This window comes from Siphateles boraxobius, unplaced genomic scaffold, assembly GCF_051911475.1.
Source record: "Siphateles boraxobius isolate OS27281-9 unplaced genomic scaffold, OSU_SipBor_1 19, whole genome shotgun sequence".
Taxonomy (NCBI): Eukaryota; Metazoa; Chordata; class Actinopteri; order Cypriniformes; family Leuciscidae; genus Siphateles; species Siphateles boraxobius.
Window position 1 is genome coordinate 1,754,894 of NW_027508799.1, and position 21,171 is coordinate 1,776,064.

The following is a 21,171-nucleotide window of genomic DNA, read 5'->3' on the forward strand; positions in this document are numbered from 1 at the left end:
TTTTACTAAAACCTTTAAAAAAAAGTTTAATTCATATATGTTATACTATACTATGTTATACACCAGTATACATATTTATGTTATCTTTTTAAATACTATGTTATACATATTTAAAAAGACATGAATAGGCAAAAACAAGTGTTTTTTTGTTTCAACAAATGATTCTCAACTATGTTATAAAAGATATACCAAAACGATTTGATATACCATTTTAAGTTTTAGATCTGTTTGATGATCATATTATTATGAATTGTCATAAACGCCTTTATGTTATATTTGGTGTTTCTTAGTAATCTCTGCCACAAAAGCTAAACAAAACAAAAGGATTTAAGCATGGCATGATACCAGCAAGATTGTACCAAGAAGTGTTATTGATTTTCTTATTAATAAGTTCATCACACTATTTACAATTTGTACACAAGGCAATTCAAAGTGATTCACAGTTGTATAAAAAACAATAATGCTTATGCTCATAATATTAATTATAATATTCATTAATTATTATAATATTATAATAATTAATTACATAAAAAAATGCTGTAGTAAAATACTTTCAGTTGGAATATGACAGCTATGTAACGTTCTGTTTATGCCTGTGTCCTTTCAGATTATGTATGCATACCCGGTTTTACGAAGAACCTCTGAGGGTCGACTCCTTATGGGGCCAACTGAGGAAGCCAATAGGAGGGAGATCGTGTTGGCAGGGAGGGCCAGGTGTAAGGAGGAGGTCCTGGCTGAGGCCACTGCCTTTGTGAGGCAGAATGGAGGGAATCCTGGAGACCAGTTCCTGGTTCTGGCTCAATGCAAGATCCAGTTTGGGAAACACCAGGGTCAGAGGTTCCTGTGGCTGCTGGAGAACTCACTGGGGTATGCCTGCTATCTGGTCAGCAGCATTTTGGGGGAGGAGGAGAGGGACAACCCGCTGTCGGACAACAAACACCTGTTCCTCAGATACACCTCGCAGATCAGGGAGGTAGGCGAGGCTGTGGAGGTGTATAATATAAAACAGGCCATGCTGCAGGAGGCCCAGAGGACAGGAGACTCTGGATGTCTGATGGTGGAGTTTGGGGATTTTAAGGGTAGGTCAATGAAGGAGGTGTATGAGGACCCAAGCAAGGAGGCCCAGGCTCTCATCACCTACCTGAAGAAGGCAAAGGCCAGGCCTAACACCAATATGGCCCTTTTCAAAGCATACGTGCTGAAGAGGCAGGCTCCAGCCCACGTGCCCACCACCACTGTGCCCACTGCATCTGTCCTCACTGCTGCTGTGCCCACTGCCACTGTGTCTGTTCCTCCTCCACCTAATGCCACTAAGAACAGGCCACTGCTGGCGACCAATGTGAAGGCCCTGTTGGCGCGGGGGAAGCATTTATTTGCTTCACAGCTGGCACAAAAGATTTTGGCTCCAGCCAAACCCTGTAAGTGATTTGCAAGCTTTAAAATCAATATAGTATATATATTATGCAGTATATATGTCTAACGAAAATACGTGTTCAACAGCTGCAGGACCACGTGTACATCCTGCGTCTGAGTCCGCAGCCCGGAGACAGCTCTTTACATGTGGTGAGTATCACTTAACGCATACAAGTGTGTTGGTGACATGTGCTTAGTGTTTTATGTTATTTTACAGACTCTGCTGCTACGGATTTTTTTGAGGAGGAAGATGACCTGGAGATGGCAACTGTAGCCTCGCAAGCTGAGGAACAACTTCCTCAAGGTATGTAAATCTTAAACAATATTTTACAAACAATTACAAATAAAACAAAACAGTATTTTTTAAATGACATATTATTTTATTTCACAACACAGAGGAATGGCACTTCTCAGGTGTCAATCTACATTCACTCTTTGAGTGAACATCCTCAAAGGAAAAAAGATAATTTAAAGGTGTATGTAAAAGGTTTTATTTCATTTTTTATCGTAATCACTGACTAAAGCTCATTCTTGTCATCTCACACTTCCCCCCCTCCCCTTGGAATAAGTGGCTGTTGTAGTGTTTGGTCTGCTTCGCTTCACACTTGGCTGATCCCATCTTTTTTTCTTCTTGTATTTCTTCTAATGGTGCTTGGATGAAAAACAGGATGATTTTCACTGCTTCCTTCCATCTTTTCATCATCATGTCATCTCTCTACTTATCATACATGCTTTGCAGTAAACCTTGTAATCGCAGTAGCTGTCCAGCAGAGCTGAGAAAGTCAAGCAGTGAAAGTCTAAAACAATAAGATCATTTTGTTGTGTTTTTTTACGCTCCAGCCACTGCAGGCTCGAGAGGCCCTGCTCCTGCCCCGGCTCGTGCTACTGCCCCTGCTCCTGCCCCTTATCCTGCTCCTCCAGCATTGTGGACCCCTGGCCAGGTGTCCCAGTCGCCTGCAGAGCTTCCTGTCCACTGGAAAGAGCAACTCCTATCTTTCCAGCAAGGCCTTCAACCCCTGTCCCTCTGCACCAGGACCATCCTCACTACAGCCACCCACAGGACTGCAGCGCCCTGCCCAGCCTCCTCTGCAGTCTCCTCCTCTGCGCCCTGCCCAGCCTCCTCTGCAGTCTCCTCCTCTGCGCCCTGCCCAGCCTCCTCTGCAGTCTCCTCCTCTGCGCCCTGCCCAGCCTCCTCTGCAGTCTCCTCCTCTGCGCCCTGTTCAGCCTCCTCTGCAGTCTCCTCCACAGCCTTCTGTCCAGCCAAGTGCTGCCTCTGCTCCTGCAACATCAACTGGGTCCAGTGTTGCAGACCAGGCTCCTGTAAGTAAGCTTCTCATTATTCGTGTGCAGGTGCTGCAGCGTGATTTCCAATGACCACAAAAAAAGAGGCCGCATTTCCTCTGTGCTGGAAACTTTGCACTGGCTACCTTTTAATTGTAGATTTAATCAAAAAATTGAGCTTTAAGCCATGCAAGCTGAAATGTTTGCGGCCCGGCAGCAGCAGGGAGGATGTATGTTTCGGCTCGTTGGTCTAGGGGTATGATTTGCGCTTAGGGTGCGAGAGGTCCCGGGTTCAAATCCCCAACGAGCCCATTATTAGGCTTTGCTTTTAATCTCTTCAGCCTGATTAGGGCAACCAGGATATTTTTGAGAAATTGGGGATAAAATGTCTCAGAGAGAGGCCGGTTAGCTCAGTTGGTTAGAGCGTGGTGCTAATAACGCCAAGGTCGCGGGTTCGATCCCCGTACGGGCCACTTATTTTCTCTCTGGGACCTTCGCTCACTCTTCTCGAAAATGACGGGCGGTCTCCCAGACATCCCTGCTGGCTAAACCATACAAGTACCTGGCCAAAATAGCTCAGTTGGGAGACCGTTTGACTGAAGATCTGAAGGTCCCTGGTTCTATCCCGGGTTTCGGCAGAGGAACCACGTCCGCCTCTTTTAGTCTACCTGATTCCACCTAGCCTCATCGCTATCTGCCTCTCAGACAGCCAGCTAGCAGAGTGTGTTGGTTCCATGGTGTAATGGTTAGCACTCTGGGCTTTGAATCCAGCGATCCGAGTTCAAATCTCGGTGGGACCTGCATTTGCTAGGAATGTGTGCAGTACCTCGTTCGAAAAAACTTTTTCGGCAGCACTGAGCCGCAAGAGCTCATCTAGTTGGTGCCCCTTGAAGGGGGGCGTAAAAAGGATGTACAGCATTGGAGAATGCAGGCATCGATCCCGCTTCCTCTCGCATGCTAAGCGAGCGCTCTACCATTTGAGCTAATTCCCCTCGATGATGGAGCGAAGGTGTCCATCGCTCTCAAAGACAAAGACGAGGCGCGATCCCAAGCACGTGTGCAGGTGCTGCAGCGTGATTTCCAATGACCACAAAAAAACAGGCCGCATTTCCTCTGTGCTGGCAACTTTGCACTGGCTACCTTTTAATTGTAGATTTAATCAAAAAATTGCGCTTTGAATCCAGCGATCCGAGTTCAAATCTCGGTGGAACCTTTTTAGGTTCTTTGCGGAAGGGAGGGAAAAAACAGAGGTGATGCGCAACTGCTGACGTGGCGGTGAAATTGGCACTCTCAAACCGAGTCGGAATTGGGGAAACATGGGCTTAAAAAGCAAAGGCTTCATTTGCTCCTTGCTATCGTGCTTCTGGACTCAATGACTTAAATCCTTGCTATCGTGCTTCTGGACTCAATGACTTAAATCTCTGCTGCTCATGGGAAAAGTTGACACACGACAAGGTTCCATGGTGTAATGGTTAGCACTCTGGGCTCTGAATCCAGCGATCCGAGTTCAAATCTCGGTGGGACCTGCTTTTGCCAGGAATGTGTGCAGTACCTCGTTCTAAAAAACTTTTTCGGCAGCACTGAGCCGCAAGAGCTCATCTAGGTAGTGCCCCTTGAAGGGCGGCGTAAAAAGGATGGACAGCACTGGAGAATGCAGGCATCGATCCCACTACCTCTCGCTTGCGCCTATTGCTTCCTACCGATTGAGCCAAAGTAAGCCCAAAGTAAGCCCACGTGAGCCAATCGTGTTTCTCTGCTGTGGCTTACTTTTGACCAATCGCGTTCTCTCCTGTGGCTTACTTTTGACCAATCGTGTTTCTCTCCTGTGGCTTACTTTTGACCAATCGCCTTTCTCTCCTGTGGTTTACTTTTGACCAATCGCGTTTCTCTCCTGGCTCTGCTCCTGTGGCTTACTTTTGACCAATCGGCGACCGCTATTATTATCGTCATCTTTGCAATCTTTGCAACAGGTAAGTCTATTCTTCACGACTGTATAATCGATCATTATTTATTCATAAACAGTGTTTGTTTTTAGACAATTAAACATGCCAATAAAGCTAGCTAGCGTGTAATAGCACACGTTTTCTTCTGTACATGTGAACCTGCAACTTTACCATGATATACAGTAAAAAACATGCCACTACTGTCAAGATAATTAGCGGACCGCTAATTAAGCTATATCCTCCTTAAACCATTTTTTTGTTGTTGTTAATTTAGTATTTTTTTGTGTCATTCATTACATTATTTTGAGCACAAGAAGATTTTTACTAAAACCTTTAAAAAAAAAAGTTTAATTCATATATGTTATACTATACTATGTTATACACCAGTATACATATTTATGTTATCTTTTTAAATACTATGTTATACATATTTAAAAAGACATGAATAGGCAAAAACAAGTGTTTTTTTGTTTCAACAAATGATTCTCAACTATGTTATAAAAGATATACCAAAACGATTTGATATACCATTTTAAGTTTTAGATCTGTTTGATGATCATATTATTATGAATTGTCATAAACGCCTTTATGTTATATTTGGTGTTTCTTAGTAATCTCTGCCACAAAAGCTAAACAAAACAAAACGATTTAAGCATGGCATGATACCAGCAAGATTGTACCAAGAAGTGTTATTTATTTTCTTATTAATAAGTTCATCACACTATTTACAATTTGTAGACAAGGCAATTCAAAGTGATTCACAGTTGTATAAAAACAATAATGCTTATGCTCATAATAATAATAATCATTAATTATTATAATATTATAATAATTAATTACATAAAAAATAAATGCTGTAGTAAAATACTTTCAGTTGGAATATGACAGCTATGTAACGTTCTGTTTATGCCTGTGTCCCGAGGCTGTAGAGGTGTATCAGAAAAAAACAGGCCATGCTGCAGGAGGCCCAGAGGACAGGAGACTCTTGGTGTCTGATGGTGGAGTTTGGGGATTTTAAGGGTAGGTCAATAAAGGAGGTGTATGAGGACCCAAGCAAGGAGGCCCAGGCTCCCATCACCTACCTGAAGAAGGTAAATGCCGGGCCTAACACCAATATGGCCCTTTTCAAAGCATACGTGCTGAAGAGGCAGGCTCCAGCCCACGTGCCCACCGCCACTGTGCCCACTGCATCTGTCCTCACTGCTGCTGTGCCCACTGCCACTGTGTCTTTTCCTCCTCCACCTACTGCCACTAAGAACAACCCACTGCTGGCGACCAATGTGAAGGCCCTGTTGGCGCGGGGGAAGCATTTATTTGCTTCACAGCTGGCACAAAAGATTTTGTCTCCAGCCAAACCCTGTAAGTGGGTAAGTTTTTTCTTTTTTCTCCAGCCACTGCAGGCTCGAGAGGCCCTGCTCTTGCCCCGGCTCGTGCTACTGCCCCTGCTCCTGCCCCTTATCCTGCTCCTCCAGCATTGTGGACCCCTGGCCAGGTGTCCCAGTCGCCTGCAGAGCTTCCTGTCCACTGGAAAGAGCATCTCCCATCTTTCCAGCAAGGCTTTCAACCCCTGTCCTTTTGCACCAGGACTATCCTCACTACAGCCACCCACAGGACTGCAGCGCCCTGCCCAGCCTCCTCTGCAGTCTCCTCCTCTGCACCCTGCCCAGCCTCCTCTGCAGTCTCCTCCTGTGCACCCTGCCCAGCCTCCTCTGCAGTCTCCTCCTCTGCACCCTGCCCAGCCTCCTCTGCAGTCTCCTCCTCTGCGCCCTGCTCAGCCTCCTCTGCAGTCTCCTCCACAGCCTTCTGTCCAGCCAAGTGCTGCCTCTGCTCCTGCAACATCAACTGGGTCCAGTGTTGCAGACCAGGCTCCTGTAAGTAAGCTTCTCATTATTCGTGTGCAGGTCCTGCAGCGTGATTTCCAATGACCACAAAAAAAGAGGCCGCATTTCCTCTGTGCTGGAAACTTTGCACTGGCTACCTTTTAATAGTAGATTTAATCAAAAAATTGCGCTTTAAGCCATGGAAGCTGAAATGTTTGCGGCCCGGCAGCAGCTGGGAGGATGTATGTTTCGGCTCGTTGGTCTAGGGGTATGATTCTCGCTTAGGGTGCGAGAGGTCCCGGGTTCAAATCCCAGACGAGCCCATTATTAGGCTTTGCTTTTAATCTCTTCAGCCTGATTAGGGCAACCAGGATATTTGTGAGAAATTGGGGATAAAATGTGCCAGAGAGAGGCCGGTTAGCTCAGTTGCTTAGAGCGTGGTGCTAATAACGCCAAGGTGGCGGGTTTTCATCCCCGTACGGGCCACTCATTTTCTCTCTGGGACCTTCGCTCTGCTCTTCTCGAAAATGACGGGCGGTGTCCCATACATCCCTGCTGGCTAAACCATACAAGTATCTGGCAGGAATAGCTCAGTTGGGAGAGCGTTAGACTGAAGATCTAAAGGTCCCTGGTTCAATACCGGGTTTCGGCAGAGGAACAACGTCCGCCTCTTTTAGTCTACCTGATTCCACCTAGCCTCATCGCTATCTGCCTCTCAGACAGCCAGCTAGCAGAGTGTGTTGGTTCCATGGTGTAATGATTAGCACTCTGGGCTTTGAATCCAGAAATCCGAGTTCAAATCTCGGTGGAACCTTTTTAGGTTCTTTGCGGAAGGGAGGGAAAAAACAGAGGTGATGCGCAACTGCTGGGCTTAAAAAGCAAAGGCTTCATTTGCTCCTTGCTATCGTGCTTCTGGACTCAATGACTTAAATCCTTGCTATCGTGCTTCTGGACTCAATGACTTAAATCTCTGATGCTCATTGGAAATGTTGACACACGCCAAGGTTCCATGGTGTAATGGTTAGCACTCTGGGCTCTGAATCCAGCGATCCGAGTTCAAATCTCGGTGGGACCTGCTTTTGCCAGGAATGTGTGCAGTACCTCGTTCGAAAAAAATTTTTCGGCAGCTCTGAGCCGCAAGAGCTCATCTAGGTAGTGCCCCTTGAAGTGGGGCGTAAAAAGGATGGACAGCACTGGAGAATGCAGGCATCGATCCCACTACCTCTCGCTTGCGCCTACTGCTTCCTACCGATTGAGCCAAAGTAAGCCCAAAGTAAGCCCACGTGAGCCAATCGTGTTTCTCTGCTGTGGCTTACTTTTGACCAATCGCGTTCTCTCCTGTGGCTTACTTTTGACCAATCGTGTTTCTCTCCTGTGGCTTACTTTTGACCAATCGCCTTTCTCTCCTGTGGCTTACTTTTGACCAATCGCGTTTCTCTCCTGGCTCTGCTCCTGTGGCTTACTTTTGACCAATCGGCGACCGCTGTTATTATCGTCATCTTTGCAATCTTTGCAACAGGTAAGTCTATTCTTCACGACACTATAATCGATCATTATTTATTCATAAACAGTGTTTGTTTTTAGACAATTAAACATGGCAATAAAGCCAGCTAGAGTGTAATAGCACACGTTTTCTTCTGTACATGTGAACCTGCAACTTTACCATGATATACAGTACAAAACATGTCACTACTGTCAAGATAATTAGCCGACCGCTAATTAAGCTATATCCTCCTTAAACCATTTTTTTTTTGTTGTTAATTTAGCATTTTTTGTGTCATTCATTACATTATTTTGAGCACAAGAAGATTTTTACTAAAACCTTTTAAAAAAAAAGTTTAATTCATATATGTTATACTATACTATGTTATACACCAGTATACATATTTATGTTATCTTTTTAAATACTATGTTATACATATTTAAAAATACATGAATAGGCAAAAACAAGTGTTTTTTTGTTTCAACAAATGACTCTCAACTATGTTATAAAAGATATACCAAAACGATTTGATATACCATTTTAAGTTTTAGATCTGTTTGATGATCATATTATTAGGAATTGTCATAAACGCCTTTATGTAATATTTGGTGTTTCTTAGTAATCTCTGCCACAAAAGCTAAACAAAACAAAACGATTTAAGCATGGCATGATACCAGCAAGATTGTACCAAGAAGTGTTATTTATTTTCTTATTAATAAGTTCATCACACTATTTACAATTTGTACACAAGGCAATTCAAAGTGATTCACAGTTGTATAAAAAACAATAATGCTTATGCTCATAATAATAATAATCATTAATTATTATAATATTATAATAATTAATTACATAAAAAAGAAATGCTGTAGTAAAATACTTTCAGTTGGAATATGACAGCTATGTAACGTTCTGTTTATGCCTGTGTCCTTTCAGATTATGTATGCATACCCGGTTTTACGAAGAACCTCTGAGGGTCGACTCCTTATGGGGCCAACTGAGGAGGCCAATAGGAGGAAGATCGTGTTGGCAGGGAGGGCCAGGTGTAAGGAGGAGGTCCTGGCTGAGGCCACTGCCTTTGTGAGGCAGAATGGAGGGAATCCTGGAGACCAGTTCCTGGTTCTGGCTCACTGCAAGATCCAGTTTGGGAAACACCAGGGTCAGAGGTTCCTGTGGCTGCTGGAGAACTCACTGGGGTATGCCTGCTATCTGGTCAGCAGCGTTTTGGGGGAGGAGGAGAGGGACAACCCGCTGTCGGACAACAAACACCTGTTCCTCAGATACACCTCGCAGATCAGGGAGGTAGGCGAGGCTGTAGAGGTGTATCAGAAAAAAACAGGCCATGCTGCAGGAGGCCCAGAGGACAGGAGACTCTGGATGTCTGATGGTGGAGTTTGGGGATTTTAAGGGTAGGTCAATGAAGGAGGTGTATGAGGACCCAAGCAAGGAGGCCCAGGCTCTCATCACCTACCTGAAGAAGGCAAAGGCCAGGCCTAACACCAATATGGCCCTTTTCAAAGCATACGTGCTGAAGAGGCAGGCTCTAGCCCACGTGCCCACCACCACTGTGCCCACTGCATCTGTCCTCACTGCTGCTGTGCCCACTGCCACTGTGTCTGTTCCTCCTCCACCTACTGCCACTAAGAACAGGCCACTGCTGGCGACCAATGTGAAGGCCCTGTTGGCGCGGGGGAAGCATTTATTTGCTTCACAGCTGGCACAAAAGATTTTGTCTCCAGCCAAACCCTGTAAGTGGGTAAGTTTTTTCTTTTTTCTCCAGCCACTGCAGGCTCGAGAGGCCCTGCTCCTGCCCCGGCTCATGCTACTGCCCCTGCTCCTGCCCCTTATCCTGCTCCTCCAGGATTGTGGACCCCTGGCCAGGTGTACCAGTCGCCTGCAGAGCTTCCTGTCCACTGGAAAGAGCAACTCCCATCTTTCCAGCAAGGCCTTCAACCCCTGTCCCTCTGCACCAGGACCATCCTCACTACAGCCACCCACAGGACTGCAGCGCCCTGCCCAGCCTCCTCTGCAGTCTCCTCCTCTGCGCCCTGCCCAGCCTCCTCTGCAGTCTCCTCCTCTGCGCCCTGCCCAGCCTCCTCTGCAGTCTCCTCCTCTGCGCCCTGCCCAGCCTCCTCTGCAGTCTCCTCCTCTGCGCCCTGCTCAGCCTCCTCTGCAGTCTCCTCCACAGGCTTCTGTCCAGCCAAGTGCTGCCTCTGCTCCTGCAACATCAACTGGGTCCAGTGTTGCAGACCAGGCTCCTGTAAGTAAGCTTCTCATTATTCATGTGCAGGTCCTGCAGCGTGATTTCCAATGACCACAAAAAAAGAGGCCGCATTTCCTCTGTGCTGGAAACTTTGCACCGGCTACCTTTTAATTGTAGATTTAATCAAAAAATTGCGCTTTAAGCCATGGAAGCTGAAATGTTTCCGGCCCGGCAGCAGCAAGGAGGATGTATGTTTCGGCTCGTTGGTCTAGGGGTATGATTCTCGCTTAGGGTGCGAGAGGTCCCGGGTTCAAAACCCGGACGAGCCCATTATTAGGCTTTGCTTTTAATCTCTTCAGCCTGATTAGGGCAACCAGGATATTTATATCCCGGGTTTCGGCAGAGGAACCACGTCCGCCTCTTTTAGTCTACCTGATTCCACCTAGCCTCATCGCTATCTGCCTCTCAGACAGCCACCTATCAGGAAGTGTTGGTTCAATGGTGTAATGGTTAGCACTTTGGGCTTTGAATCCAGCGAGCCAAGTTCCAATCTCGGTAGAACCTTTTCAGGTTCTTTGCGGAAGGGTGGGAAAAAACAGAGGTGATGCGCAACTGCTGACGTGGCAGTGAAATTGGCACTCTCAAACAGAGTCGGAATTGGGGAAACATGGGCTTAAAGAGCAAAGGCTTCATTTTCTCCTTGCTATCGTGCTTTTGGACTCAATGACTTAAATCTCTGCTGCTCATGGGAAAAGTTGGCACACGCCAAGGTTCCACGGTGTAATGGTTTGCACTCTGGGCTCTGAATCCAGCGATCCGAGTTCAAATCTCGGTGGGACCTGCTTTTGCCAGGAATGTGTGCAGTACCTCGTTCAAAAAAACTTTTTCGACAGCACTGAGCCGCAAGAGCTCATCTAGGTAGTGCCCCTTGAAGGGGGGCGTAAAAAGGATGGACAGCACTGGAGAATGCAGGCATCGATCCCGCTACCTTTCACATGCTAAGCGAGCGCTCTACCATTTGAGCTAACTCCCCTCGATGATGGAGAAGAGGTGTCCATCGCTCTCAAAGACAAAGACGAGGCGCGATCCCTAGCACGTGTGCAGGTGCTGCAGCGTGATTTCCAATGACCAAAAAAAAACAGCCCGCATTTCCTCTGTGCTGGCTACTTTGCACTGGCTACCTTTTAATTGTAGATTTAATCAAAAAATTGCGCTTTGACTCCAGCGATCCGAGTTCAAATCTCGGTGGAACCTATTTAGGTTCTTTGTGGAAGGTAGGGAACAAACAGAGGTGATGCGCAACTGCTGACGTGGCGGTGAAATTGGCACTCTCAAACCGAGTCGGAATCGGGGAAACATGGGCTTAAAAAGCAAAGGCTTCATTTGCTCCTTGCTATCGTGCTTCTGGACTCAATGACTTAAATCTCTGCTGCTCATGGGAAAAGTTGACACACGCCAAGGTTCCATGGTGTAATGGTTAGCACTCTTGGCTCTGAATCCAGCGATCCGAGTTCAAATCTCGGTGGGACCTGCTTTTCCAGGAATGTGTGCAGTACCTCGTTCAAAAAAACTTTTTCGGCAGCACTGAGCCGCAAGAGCTCATCTAGGTAGTGCCCCTTGAAGGGGGGGCGTAAAAAGGATGGACAGCCCTGGAGAATGCAGGCATCGATCCCGCTACCTCTCGCATGCTAAGCAAGCGCTCTACCATTTGAGCTAATTTACCATTTGAGGCCGAAGAGCTCTCACAGGAGGAGGGGGAGGGCGAGCTGGGCCTGCAGGCTTTGGTGGTTGTGGGGCCTGGCGTTTTTTTGGTTGGTATCTGGGGGCTCGCAGCAAAAGAGTGGGATAGTCTAGTTCCAGCATGCACCAGTTGTTCCATTTTCTCTGAGAAGCACAGAAGTGGAGATGCTGGAGAGAGTGATAATGTTTCCGGTGAGAGGGATTTTTGCTCTGGTGTTATTGGAGGCTGTAATATGCTGTCCTGGTTTCCCTGGCTGTTTTCAAGAAAGTCGTCTATGGGTGCTGTATCTTGGAGCAGTGCTGGTATGTCACAGTCTGTCTGTGGTGAGCTCTGTGGGCAGGGCTCAGCTGAGATTGTGTCCGTGAGCAGAGGTTGTTGTGGCTGAGTGGTGTTATCACTGTCCTTGTGTGATGTGTCAACCGCATGTCCATTCAGGTGCTGAAGTGAAATCCTGTAGTCATTCATACTGTATCCAGGTGTGTGTGTGTGCCATTCAGGTTGAGTGGATTGGCACACATTGCAGAAGGATGACGGAGGGAGAAGTAGATATTGTCCTTTAGCACTCTTGAACCAAGTTTGTTTGGGTGGTGGCCATCCTGTTGGAACAGTTGCCTCTGACTCCAGAAAAGATTGAAGTTGTCAATAAAGTTCACTCCTTTTATATTGCAGGTTTTTTGCAGCCATGTATTAAGCCAAAGCAACCGTGAAAACCTGTTTGTTCCTCTTGCTGGGAGTGGTCCACTGATGAATGTTTGAACTTTCAGTCTTTTAAGTGTTTCAAAAAGTTCATTGAAATCCTTTTTAAGAAGTTCCGACTGCTCTTTATGAATATCATTCTTCCCCACATGAATGATGAGTCGATTTGCAGTCTTATGTTTCATCAGAATGTTCTGAAGTTCCCTGTTTACATCAGAAGTTGTTGCTTGTGGAAGGCAGCACGTTGTTGTATCCCTGCTATTAATGTTTCTGATTACGGAGTCGCCCACTATCAGAGTCCTGGGCTCGGCTGCACTGTGAGCTGAGTGCCGCTGTCTGCTCGACCTTGAGCCCCAGTTAGCATCAGTGTTAGCTACTGGCTGATTCTGTCTGTGTGCGATCACATTCATCAAATTTGGGGATTCCTCATTCATTAATATTTCAAATCTGTTCTCAAGATGTATAGGCGGTGGTAGGAGACCAGTGTTTGCAGTCCTTGTCAGAGCCGTATCTGGGGTAGAGGATGCTACTGCAGTAATATGTGATGCTCGTGACAATCTGATGTCTCGAGTGCCTTTGGGTCTCGCACCCTGTTTGTGCCATCGATTAGTAAAACGATCGGCTTGTTTCTCTACACTCAGTATGGCCTGTCGAGAAGCACTAGATTCATGGGACTCACCGGCTGTATGCTGAGGACGTCCATGACGAAGCTCTGTTGTGTGTTCCGTCTGGTTTGGTGGTCCCGCAATTAACTTTGTTTCAAGAATTGCAATCCTTTGTAAAAGTCTGTGGCAGTTGGAGCAGCAAGTAGATTCCAGAGGAGGCATTTTCTTATCCTTATGAATGTAGGCAGTTGTGTTTTCTCTTCCCCGGAATGTAACCTTTCAGTGGGAGGCTGGTCGAATAAAATAATTCTGCTTTTTTTTGTAGTAATCCAAGCGTTTGAGCACCGTGCTGATTTGCTGAAGTTAAAATTAGGTGATAAAAGGAGATAAAATATAGAAATATAAAAGCGATAGAGCAAAGCGCGGAGCAGTAAGCGAGAGCGTCCGAACAGTAGCTGAGCAGGAAGTAGTAGTCATCAGTAGTAATTATCGTCATCTTTGCAACAGGTAAGTCTATTCTTCACGACTGTATAATCGATCATTATTTATTCATAAACAGTGTTTGTTTTTAGACAATTAAACATGCCAATAAAGCTAGCTAGCGTGTAATAGCACACGTTTTCTTCTGTACATGTGAACCTGCAACTTTACCATGATATACAGTAAAAAACATGCCACTACTGTCAAGATAATTAGCCGACCGCTAATTAAGCTATATCCTCCTTAAACCATTTTTTGTTGTTGTTAATTTAGTATTTTTTTGTGTCATTCATTACATTATTTTGAGCACAAGAAGATTTTTACTAAAACCTTTAAAAAAAAAAGTTTAATTCATATATGTTATACTATACTATGTTATACACCAGTATACATATTTATGTTATCTTTTTAAATACTATGTTATACATATTTAAAAAGACATGAATAGGCAAAAACAAGTGTTTTTTTGTTTCAACAAATGATTCTCAACTATGTTATAAAAGATATACCAAAACGATTTGATATACCATTTTAAGTTTTAGATCTGTTTGATGATCATATTATTATGAATTGTCATAAACGCCTTTATGTTATATTTGGTGTTTCTTAGTAATCTCTGCCACAAAAGCTAAACAAAACAAAACGATTTAAGCATGGCATGATACCAGCAAGATTGTACCAAGAAGTGTTATTTATTTTCTTATTAATAAGTTCATCACACTATTTACAATTTGTACACAAGGCAATTCAAAGTGATTCACAGTTGTATAAAAACAATAATGCTTATGCTCATAATAATAATAATCATTAATTATTATAATATTATAATAATTAATTACATAAAAAAGAAATGCTGTAGTAAAATACTTTCAGTTGGAATATGACAGCTATGTAACGTTCTGTTTATGCCTGTGTCCTTTCAGATTATGTATGCATACCTGGTTTTACGAAGAACCTCTGAGGGTCGACTCCTTATGGGGCCAACTGAGGAGGCCAATAGGAGGAAGATCGTGTTGGCAGGGAGGGCCAGGTGTAAGGAGGAGGTCCTGGCTGAGGCCACTGCCTTTGTGAGGCAGAATGGAGGGAATCCTGGAGACCAGTTCCTGGTTCTGGCTCACTGCAAGATCCAGTTTGGGAAACACCAGGGTCAGAGGTTCCTGTGGCTGCTGGAGAACTCACTGGGGTATGCCTGCTATCTGGTCAGCAGCATTTTGGGGGAGGAGGAGAGGGACAACCCGCTGTCTGACAACAAACACCTGTTCCTCAGATACACCTCGCAGATCAGGGAGGTAGGCGAGGCTGTGGAGGTGTATCATATAAAACAGGCCATGCTGCAGGAGGCCCAGAGGACAGGAGACTCTGGATGTCTGATGGTGGAGTTTGGGGATTTTAAGGGTAGGTCAATGAAGGAGGTGTTTGAGGACCCAACCAAGGAGGCCCAGGCTCTCATCACCTACCTGAAGAAGGCAAAGGCCAGGCCTAACACCAATATGGCCCTTTTCAAAGCATACGTGCTGAAGAGGCAGGCTCCAGCCCACGTGCCCACCACCACTGTGCCCACTGCATATGTCCTCACTGCTGCTGTGCCCACTGCCACTGTGTCTGTTCCTCCTCCACCTACTGCCACTAAGAACAGGCCACTGCTGGCGACCAATGTGAAGGCCCTGTTGGCGCGGGGGAAGCATTTATTTGCTTCACAGCTGGCACAAAAGATTTTGGCTCCAGCCAAACCCTGTAAGTGATTTGCAAGCTTTAAAATCATTACAGTATATATTATGCAGTATATATGTCTAACGAAAATACGTGTTCAACAGCTGCAGGACCACGTGTACATCCTGCGTCTGAGTCCGCAGCCCGGAGACAGCTCTTTACATGTGGTGAGTATCACTTAACGCATACAAGTGTGTTGGTGACATGTGCTTAGTGTTTTATGTTATTTTACAGACTCTGCTGCTACGGATTTTTTTGAGGAGGAAGATGACCTGGAGATGGCAACTGTAGCCTCGCAAGCTGAGGAACAACTTCCTCAAGGTATGTAAATCTTAAACAATATTTTACAAACAATTACAAATAAAACAAAACAGTATTTTTTAAATGACATATTATTTTATTTCACAACACAGAGGAATGGCACTTCTCAGGTGTCAATCTACATTCACTCTTTGAGTGAACATCCTCAAAGGAAAAAAGATAATTTAAAGGTGTATGTAAAAGGTTTTATTTCATTTTTTATCGTAATCACTGACTAAAGCTCATTCTTGTCATCTCACACTTCCCCCACTCCCCTTGGAATAAGTGGCTGTTGTAGTGTTTGGTCTGCTTCGCTTCACACTTGGCTGATCCCATCTTTTTTTCTTCTTGTATGTCTTCTAATGGTGCTTGGATGAAAAACAGGATGATTTTCACTGCTTCCTTCCATCTTTTCATGATCATGTCATCTCTCTACTAATCGTACATGCTTTGCAGTAAACCTTGTAATCGCAGTAGCTGTCCAGCAGAGCTGAGAAAGTCATGCAGTGAAAGTCTAAAACAATAAGATAATTTTGTTGTGTTTTTTTACGCTCCAGCCACTGCAGGCTCGAGAGGCCCTGCTCCTGCCCCGGCTCGTGCTACTGCCCCTGCTCCTGCCCCTTATCCTGCTCCTCCAGCATTGTGGACCCCTGGCCAGGTGTCCCAGTTGCCTGCAGAGCTTCCTGTCCACTGGAAAGAGCAACTCCCATCTTTCCAGCAAGGCCTTCAACCCCTGTCCCTCTGCACCAGGACCATCCTCACTACAGCCACCCACAGGCCTGAAGCGCCTTGCCCAGCCTCCTCTGCAGTCTCCTCCTCTGCGCCCTTCCCAGCCTCCTCTGCAGTCTCCTCCTCTGCGCCCTGCCCAGCCTCCTTTGCAGTCTCCTCCTCTGCGCCCTGCCCAGCCTCCTCTGCAGTCTCCTCCTCTGCGCCCTGTTCAGCCTCCTCTGCAGTATCCTCCACAGCCTTCTGTCCAGCCAAGTGCTGCCTCTGCTCCTGCAACATCAACTGGGTCCAGTGTTGCAGACCAGGCTCCTGTAGGTAAGCTTCTCATTATTCGTGTGCAGGTGCTGCAGCGTGATTTCCAATGACCACAAAAAAAGAGGCCGCATTTCCTCTGTGTTGGAAACTTTGCACTGGCTACCTTTTAATTGTAGATTTAATCAAAAAATTGCGCTTTAAGCCATGCAAGCTGAAATGTTTGCGGCTCGGCAGCAGCAGGGAGGATGTTTGTTTCGGCTCATTGGTATAGGGGTATGATTCTCGCTTAGGGTGCGAGAGGTCCCGGGTTCAAATCCCGGACGAGCCCATTATTAGGCTTTGCTTTTAATCTCTTCAGCCTGATTAGGGCAACCAGGATATTTATATCCCGGGTTTCGGCAGAGGAACCACGTCCGCCTCTTTTAGTCTACCTGATTCCACCTAGCCTCATCGCTATCTGCCTCTCAGACAGCCAGCTGTCAGGAAGTGTTGGTTCCATGGTGTAATGGTTAGCACTTTGGGCTTTGAATCCAGCGATCCAAGTTCCAATCTCGGTAGAACCTTTTCAGGTTATTTGCGGAAGGGTGGGAAAAAACAGAGGTGATGCGCAACTGCTGACGTGAAAGTGAAATTGGCACTCTCAAACAGAGTCGGAATTGGGGAAACATGGGCTTAAAAAGCAAAGGCTTCATTTGCTCCTTGCTATCGTGCTTTTGGACTCAATGACTTAAATCTCTGCTGCTCATGGGAAAAGTTGACACACGCCAAGGTTCCACGGTGTAATGGTTTGCACTCTGGGCTCTGAATCCAGCGATCCGAGTTCAAATCTCGGTGGGACCTGCTTTTGCCAGGAATGTGTGCAGTACCTCGTTCGAAAAAACTTTTTCGGCAGCACTGAGCCGCAAGAGCTCATCTAGGTAGTGCCCCTTGAAGGGGGGCGTAAAAAGGATGGACAGCACTGGAGATTGCAGGCATCGATCCCGCTACCTCTCGCTTGCGCTTGCTGCTTCCTACCGATTGAGCTAAAGTAAGCCCAAAGTAAGCCCACGTGAGCCAATCGCGTTTCTCTGCTGTGGCTTACTTTTGACCAATCGCATTTCTCTCCTGTGGCTTACTTTTGACCAATCGCGTTTCTCTCCTGTGGCTTACTTTTGACCAATCGCGTTTCTCTCCTGTGGCTTAATTTTGACCAATCGCGTTTCTCTGCTGTGGCTTACTTTTGACCAATCGCGTTTCTCTCCTGTGGCTTACTTTTGACCAATCGCGTTTGTCTCCTGTGGCTTACTTTTGACCAATCGTGTTTCTCTTCTGTGACGTACTTTTGACCAATCAGCGGCTCCTATTATTGTCATCTTTGCAACAGGTAAGGCTATTCTTCATTACTGTATAATCGTTTAATATTTATTCATATACATTGTGTATTTTTGGAAAATTAGACATGCCAATATAGCTAGCTAGCGTGTATATTACAGGTTTACTTCAGTACCTGTGAACCTGTAACTTTTCCCATGATAAAATACAGAAAAGAAAACATGTAGCTACTGTTAAGTTAATTAGCCGGCCGCTAATTAAGCTATATCCTCCTGAGACCAAAAAAATTTTAGTTAATAATTTAGTATTTTGTGTGTCATTACATTGTTTAGAGCATAAGAAAGTATTTTGCAAAAACGTTTATTTTTATTTTTATAATGTTCATATAGGTTATACTATGTCTTCTGTATAGGACACTACTAGGACTCATTTTTTTATTATTATTTTATTTAAAAAGACGTGATCTAAAAAAAAACATTGTTTTTGCCTATTCATGTCTTTAAATAAAATAATAATAAAAAATGAGTCCTAGTGTCCTCTACAGAAGACATAGTATAACCTATATGAACATTATAAAAAAAAAAAAAACGTTTTTGCAAAAAACTTTCTTATGCTCTAAACAATGTAATGACACACATAATACTAAATTAACTAAACTTTTTTTGGTCTCAGGAGGATATAGCTTAATTATATCAGTGTTTTATATCCTGAAATTGTTTAGGTTTCAGGATTTTATATACCAAACTTTGTATGAAGATGATTCCCAACTATGTTATAAAAGATAAAAGAATGATTTGATATAGACTTCCATTTTGCTTTATGCAATATGTGTATAAAATGGCCATAAGCGGGTTTTCCCATTTTATACAATGTATCTATGTATCTAATTTGCATATTAATGTATTCTTGGGGCAACATGTAATGAAAAAAGAAGTGTAATAATGGGAGTTAGTAGTAATTGCCAAGATTTTCATAATAATATCTAATATTTCATATAATTTCTTTCCATATTGTCACCCAAAATGCCTGAAAAACATGATTTAAGTCCTGCTGTGTAGTTTGCTAAATTATTGTAACACACTTAACATACAGGTATCTTTTAGATTGACAGAGGTAATAGTCTCTTTCTGATTTTCATTTCAGAAAATGTACGCATACCCCGTTTTTCGTCGCCAGTCAGCAACATCAAACCGTCTCCTCATGGCGCCATCGGCGGAGGCGAAGCAACTTCAAAATGTGGTGTCTGGAAGGGCCAAATCGAAGGAGGAGGTGCTGGCAGAGGCAAGTACTTTTGTCTGCACAAACGGTGGAGATCCCAGTGACCAGTTTTTAGTACTGGCTCACTGCAAACTTCAGTTTGGGATGTACCAGGGTCAGAGATTTAGATGGCTCCTGGAAAACTCTCTGGGGTACGCAGTGTATTTGGTGCTCAGCATTTCCAGTGAGAAAGCGCAGACAACCCCCCTGTCAGAAAATAAACAACTGTTCCTACAGTACACTTCTCATATTAGAGAGATGGCAGAAGAAGTAGAGAAGTATAAGAGGAAGCAGGAAATGCAAGCAGAAGCCCGGGCAACTGGAGACCAGGGCTGCTTGATGGTGGAGTTTGGTGACTTTCAGGGCCGGTCCATGAAGGATGTTTATGAAGACCAGAGCAATGAGGCCGAATCCCTCATCAGGTACTTGGTTAAGGCAGATGCCAGGCCCAACACTAACATGGCCATTTTCAAGGCGTATGTCCTGAAAAGACGGGCTTCTGATATGGGCACCAGTGTACATCAGCCTGCACGTCCACCTGCAGCCTCCAGTACCTCTGCACGTCCACCTGCAACCTCTAGTGCCTCTGCACGTCCACCTACAGCCATCCAAACTGGTTTACAGCAGACCGCCACTGTGAAAGCACTGTTGGCGCGTGGCAAACATTTGTCACCTTCACAGCTGGCAAAAAAACTAATGTCACCAGTTAAACCCTGTGAGTAGGAGTGTAAATATAGAATTTTCCCTACAGCAGTTCTACATGTATTCATTTATCGTCATGGCAAACTTGTCCACTTGTTGTTTCCAGATCCATTACTGCAGTCCACTTTACCTCCTCCGGCAGCAGAACCCCCAGCCAAACATTTGGTCCCAAAGCAGCTTTTCGCTACTGGTAAGTAAGCAACATCTTACATATGTTTGTCTCCATGTATTGATCACAGTAATAGTTTTAACATTTGTGCTCCAGGCACTTCCATTCCCACTGCTGAAGATGATGATGAGGAGCTGGTATTTGCTGCATCACAATGTGTAGCACAGCTAAATACAGGTGTGGCATATGACACAAATGCAAATATTATAAGAATGTTTTGTGGAAACCCACTGAGAATCATTATTTTTGAAAATAAATAAACATTTTAAAATATTTTTTGTTTACAATACAGAATTATGTGACATCATGCCTCAAGCGGGAGGCATTCTTTGAGTGCACTTCTTCCAAACCTTAAGGATGTCCAAAGGTGTCAGTGTATATATTTGCGTTTCCGAACTTACCTGTTGCTAAACAATCACTGGATAACTTTTTCACACCGCTTGCTCTTCTCACTCACTCAACCTGAGCAGACAGGATGGTGGAGATTCATTGTTCTAATAATTAGAGGAACAGTTTTTCCTTATTGTGTCTGTGTGCATGCTTCATGTCTGTGGGCATCATACTTTTTTTTACTGAATTCATCACGACTCATTTTCCTTCTTTCATTCCATCTAATCCTCATTCTCAAAGAGCTATATTGATCCCATATTCCTTACATCAATAAAGTGTACACTGTGTTCTTTGCTTCTTGACACTAATACCATTTTCTTCACTGTTATTCCTAAATATAATCATAATTATTATTAATACTTGTTTAAAATTACTGCTTCGCCGGCTGTTTGTGGACTGCATTTATGGCATATTACTATCAAATAACAGTCATCCTTATATTGTTTATGTTACTGTTCACTCAGAGGCCTGTGCCGGTCCGTCTCCATCAGCGGAAACAGCACAGACACCAGCTCTTCCTCATCATCAGCCACCAGCTGAGCTTCCTAGTCACTGGAGAGATCATCTTCCACCTTTCCAGCATGAGTGGATCCGGAACACACTGTTTAATGCCAACATGCGAACCGAAAAGCCAGAAATAGTGTCCCAGCTGAAGCTTTGGTGGTATCCTCCTCAGCCCCCTTTAATAA

At 44.8% G+C, this 21,171-nt stretch overlaps 9 non-coding genes across 9 annotated transcripts; all 9 read left to right on the top strand.

Moving 5' to 3' along the window:
• The first annotated feature begins 3,093 nt into the window (after nucleotides 1-3,093).
• trnai-aau (transfer RNA isoleucine (anticodon AAU)) lies at nucleotides 3,094-3,167 on the top strand. The gene has a single exon. It is a non-coding gene; the product is annotated as a tRNA-Ile (tRNA).
• A 255-nt stretch (nucleotides 3,168-3,422) lies between these two features.
• On the top strand, nucleotides 3,423-3,494 carry trnaq-uug (transfer RNA glutamine (anticodon UUG)). The gene has a single exon. It is a non-coding gene; the product is annotated as a tRNA-Gln (tRNA).
• Nucleotides 3,495-4,148: 654 nt separating this feature from the next.
• Nucleotides 4,149-4,220, top strand: trnaq-cug (transfer RNA glutamine (anticodon CUG)). The gene has a single exon. It is a non-coding gene; the product is annotated as a tRNA-Gln (tRNA).
• Nucleotides 4,221-6,708: 2,488 nt separating this feature from the next.
• On the top strand, nucleotides 6,709-6,780 carry trnap-agg (transfer RNA proline (anticodon AGG)). Its single transcript has one exon. It is a non-coding gene; the product is annotated as a tRNA-Pro (tRNA).
• A 256-nt stretch (nucleotides 6,781-7,036) lies between these two features.
• Nucleotides 7,037-7,109, top strand: trnaf-gaa (transfer RNA phenylalanine (anticodon GAA)). Its single transcript has one exon. It is a non-coding gene; the product is annotated as a tRNA-Phe (tRNA).
• A 90-nt stretch (nucleotides 7,110-7,199) lies between these two features.
• trnaq-uug (transfer RNA glutamine (anticodon UUG)) lies at nucleotides 7,200-7,271 on the top strand. The gene has a single exon. It is a non-coding gene; the product is annotated as a tRNA-Gln (tRNA).
• Nucleotides 7,272-7,460: 189 nt separating this feature from the next.
• On the top strand, nucleotides 7,461-7,532 carry trnaq-cug (transfer RNA glutamine (anticodon CUG)). The gene has a single exon. It is a non-coding gene; the product is annotated as a tRNA-Gln (tRNA).
• Nucleotides 7,533-10,397: 2,865 nt separating this feature from the next.
• trnap-agg (transfer RNA proline (anticodon AGG)) lies at nucleotides 10,398-10,469 on the top strand. Its single transcript has one exon. It is a non-coding gene; the product is annotated as a tRNA-Pro (tRNA).
• A 1,130-nt stretch (nucleotides 10,470-11,599) lies between these two features.
• Nucleotides 11,600-11,671, top strand: trnaq-cug (transfer RNA glutamine (anticodon CUG)). The gene has a single exon. It is a non-coding gene; the product is annotated as a tRNA-Gln (tRNA).
• The last annotated feature ends 9,500 nt before the right edge of the window (nucleotides 11,672-21,171 follow it).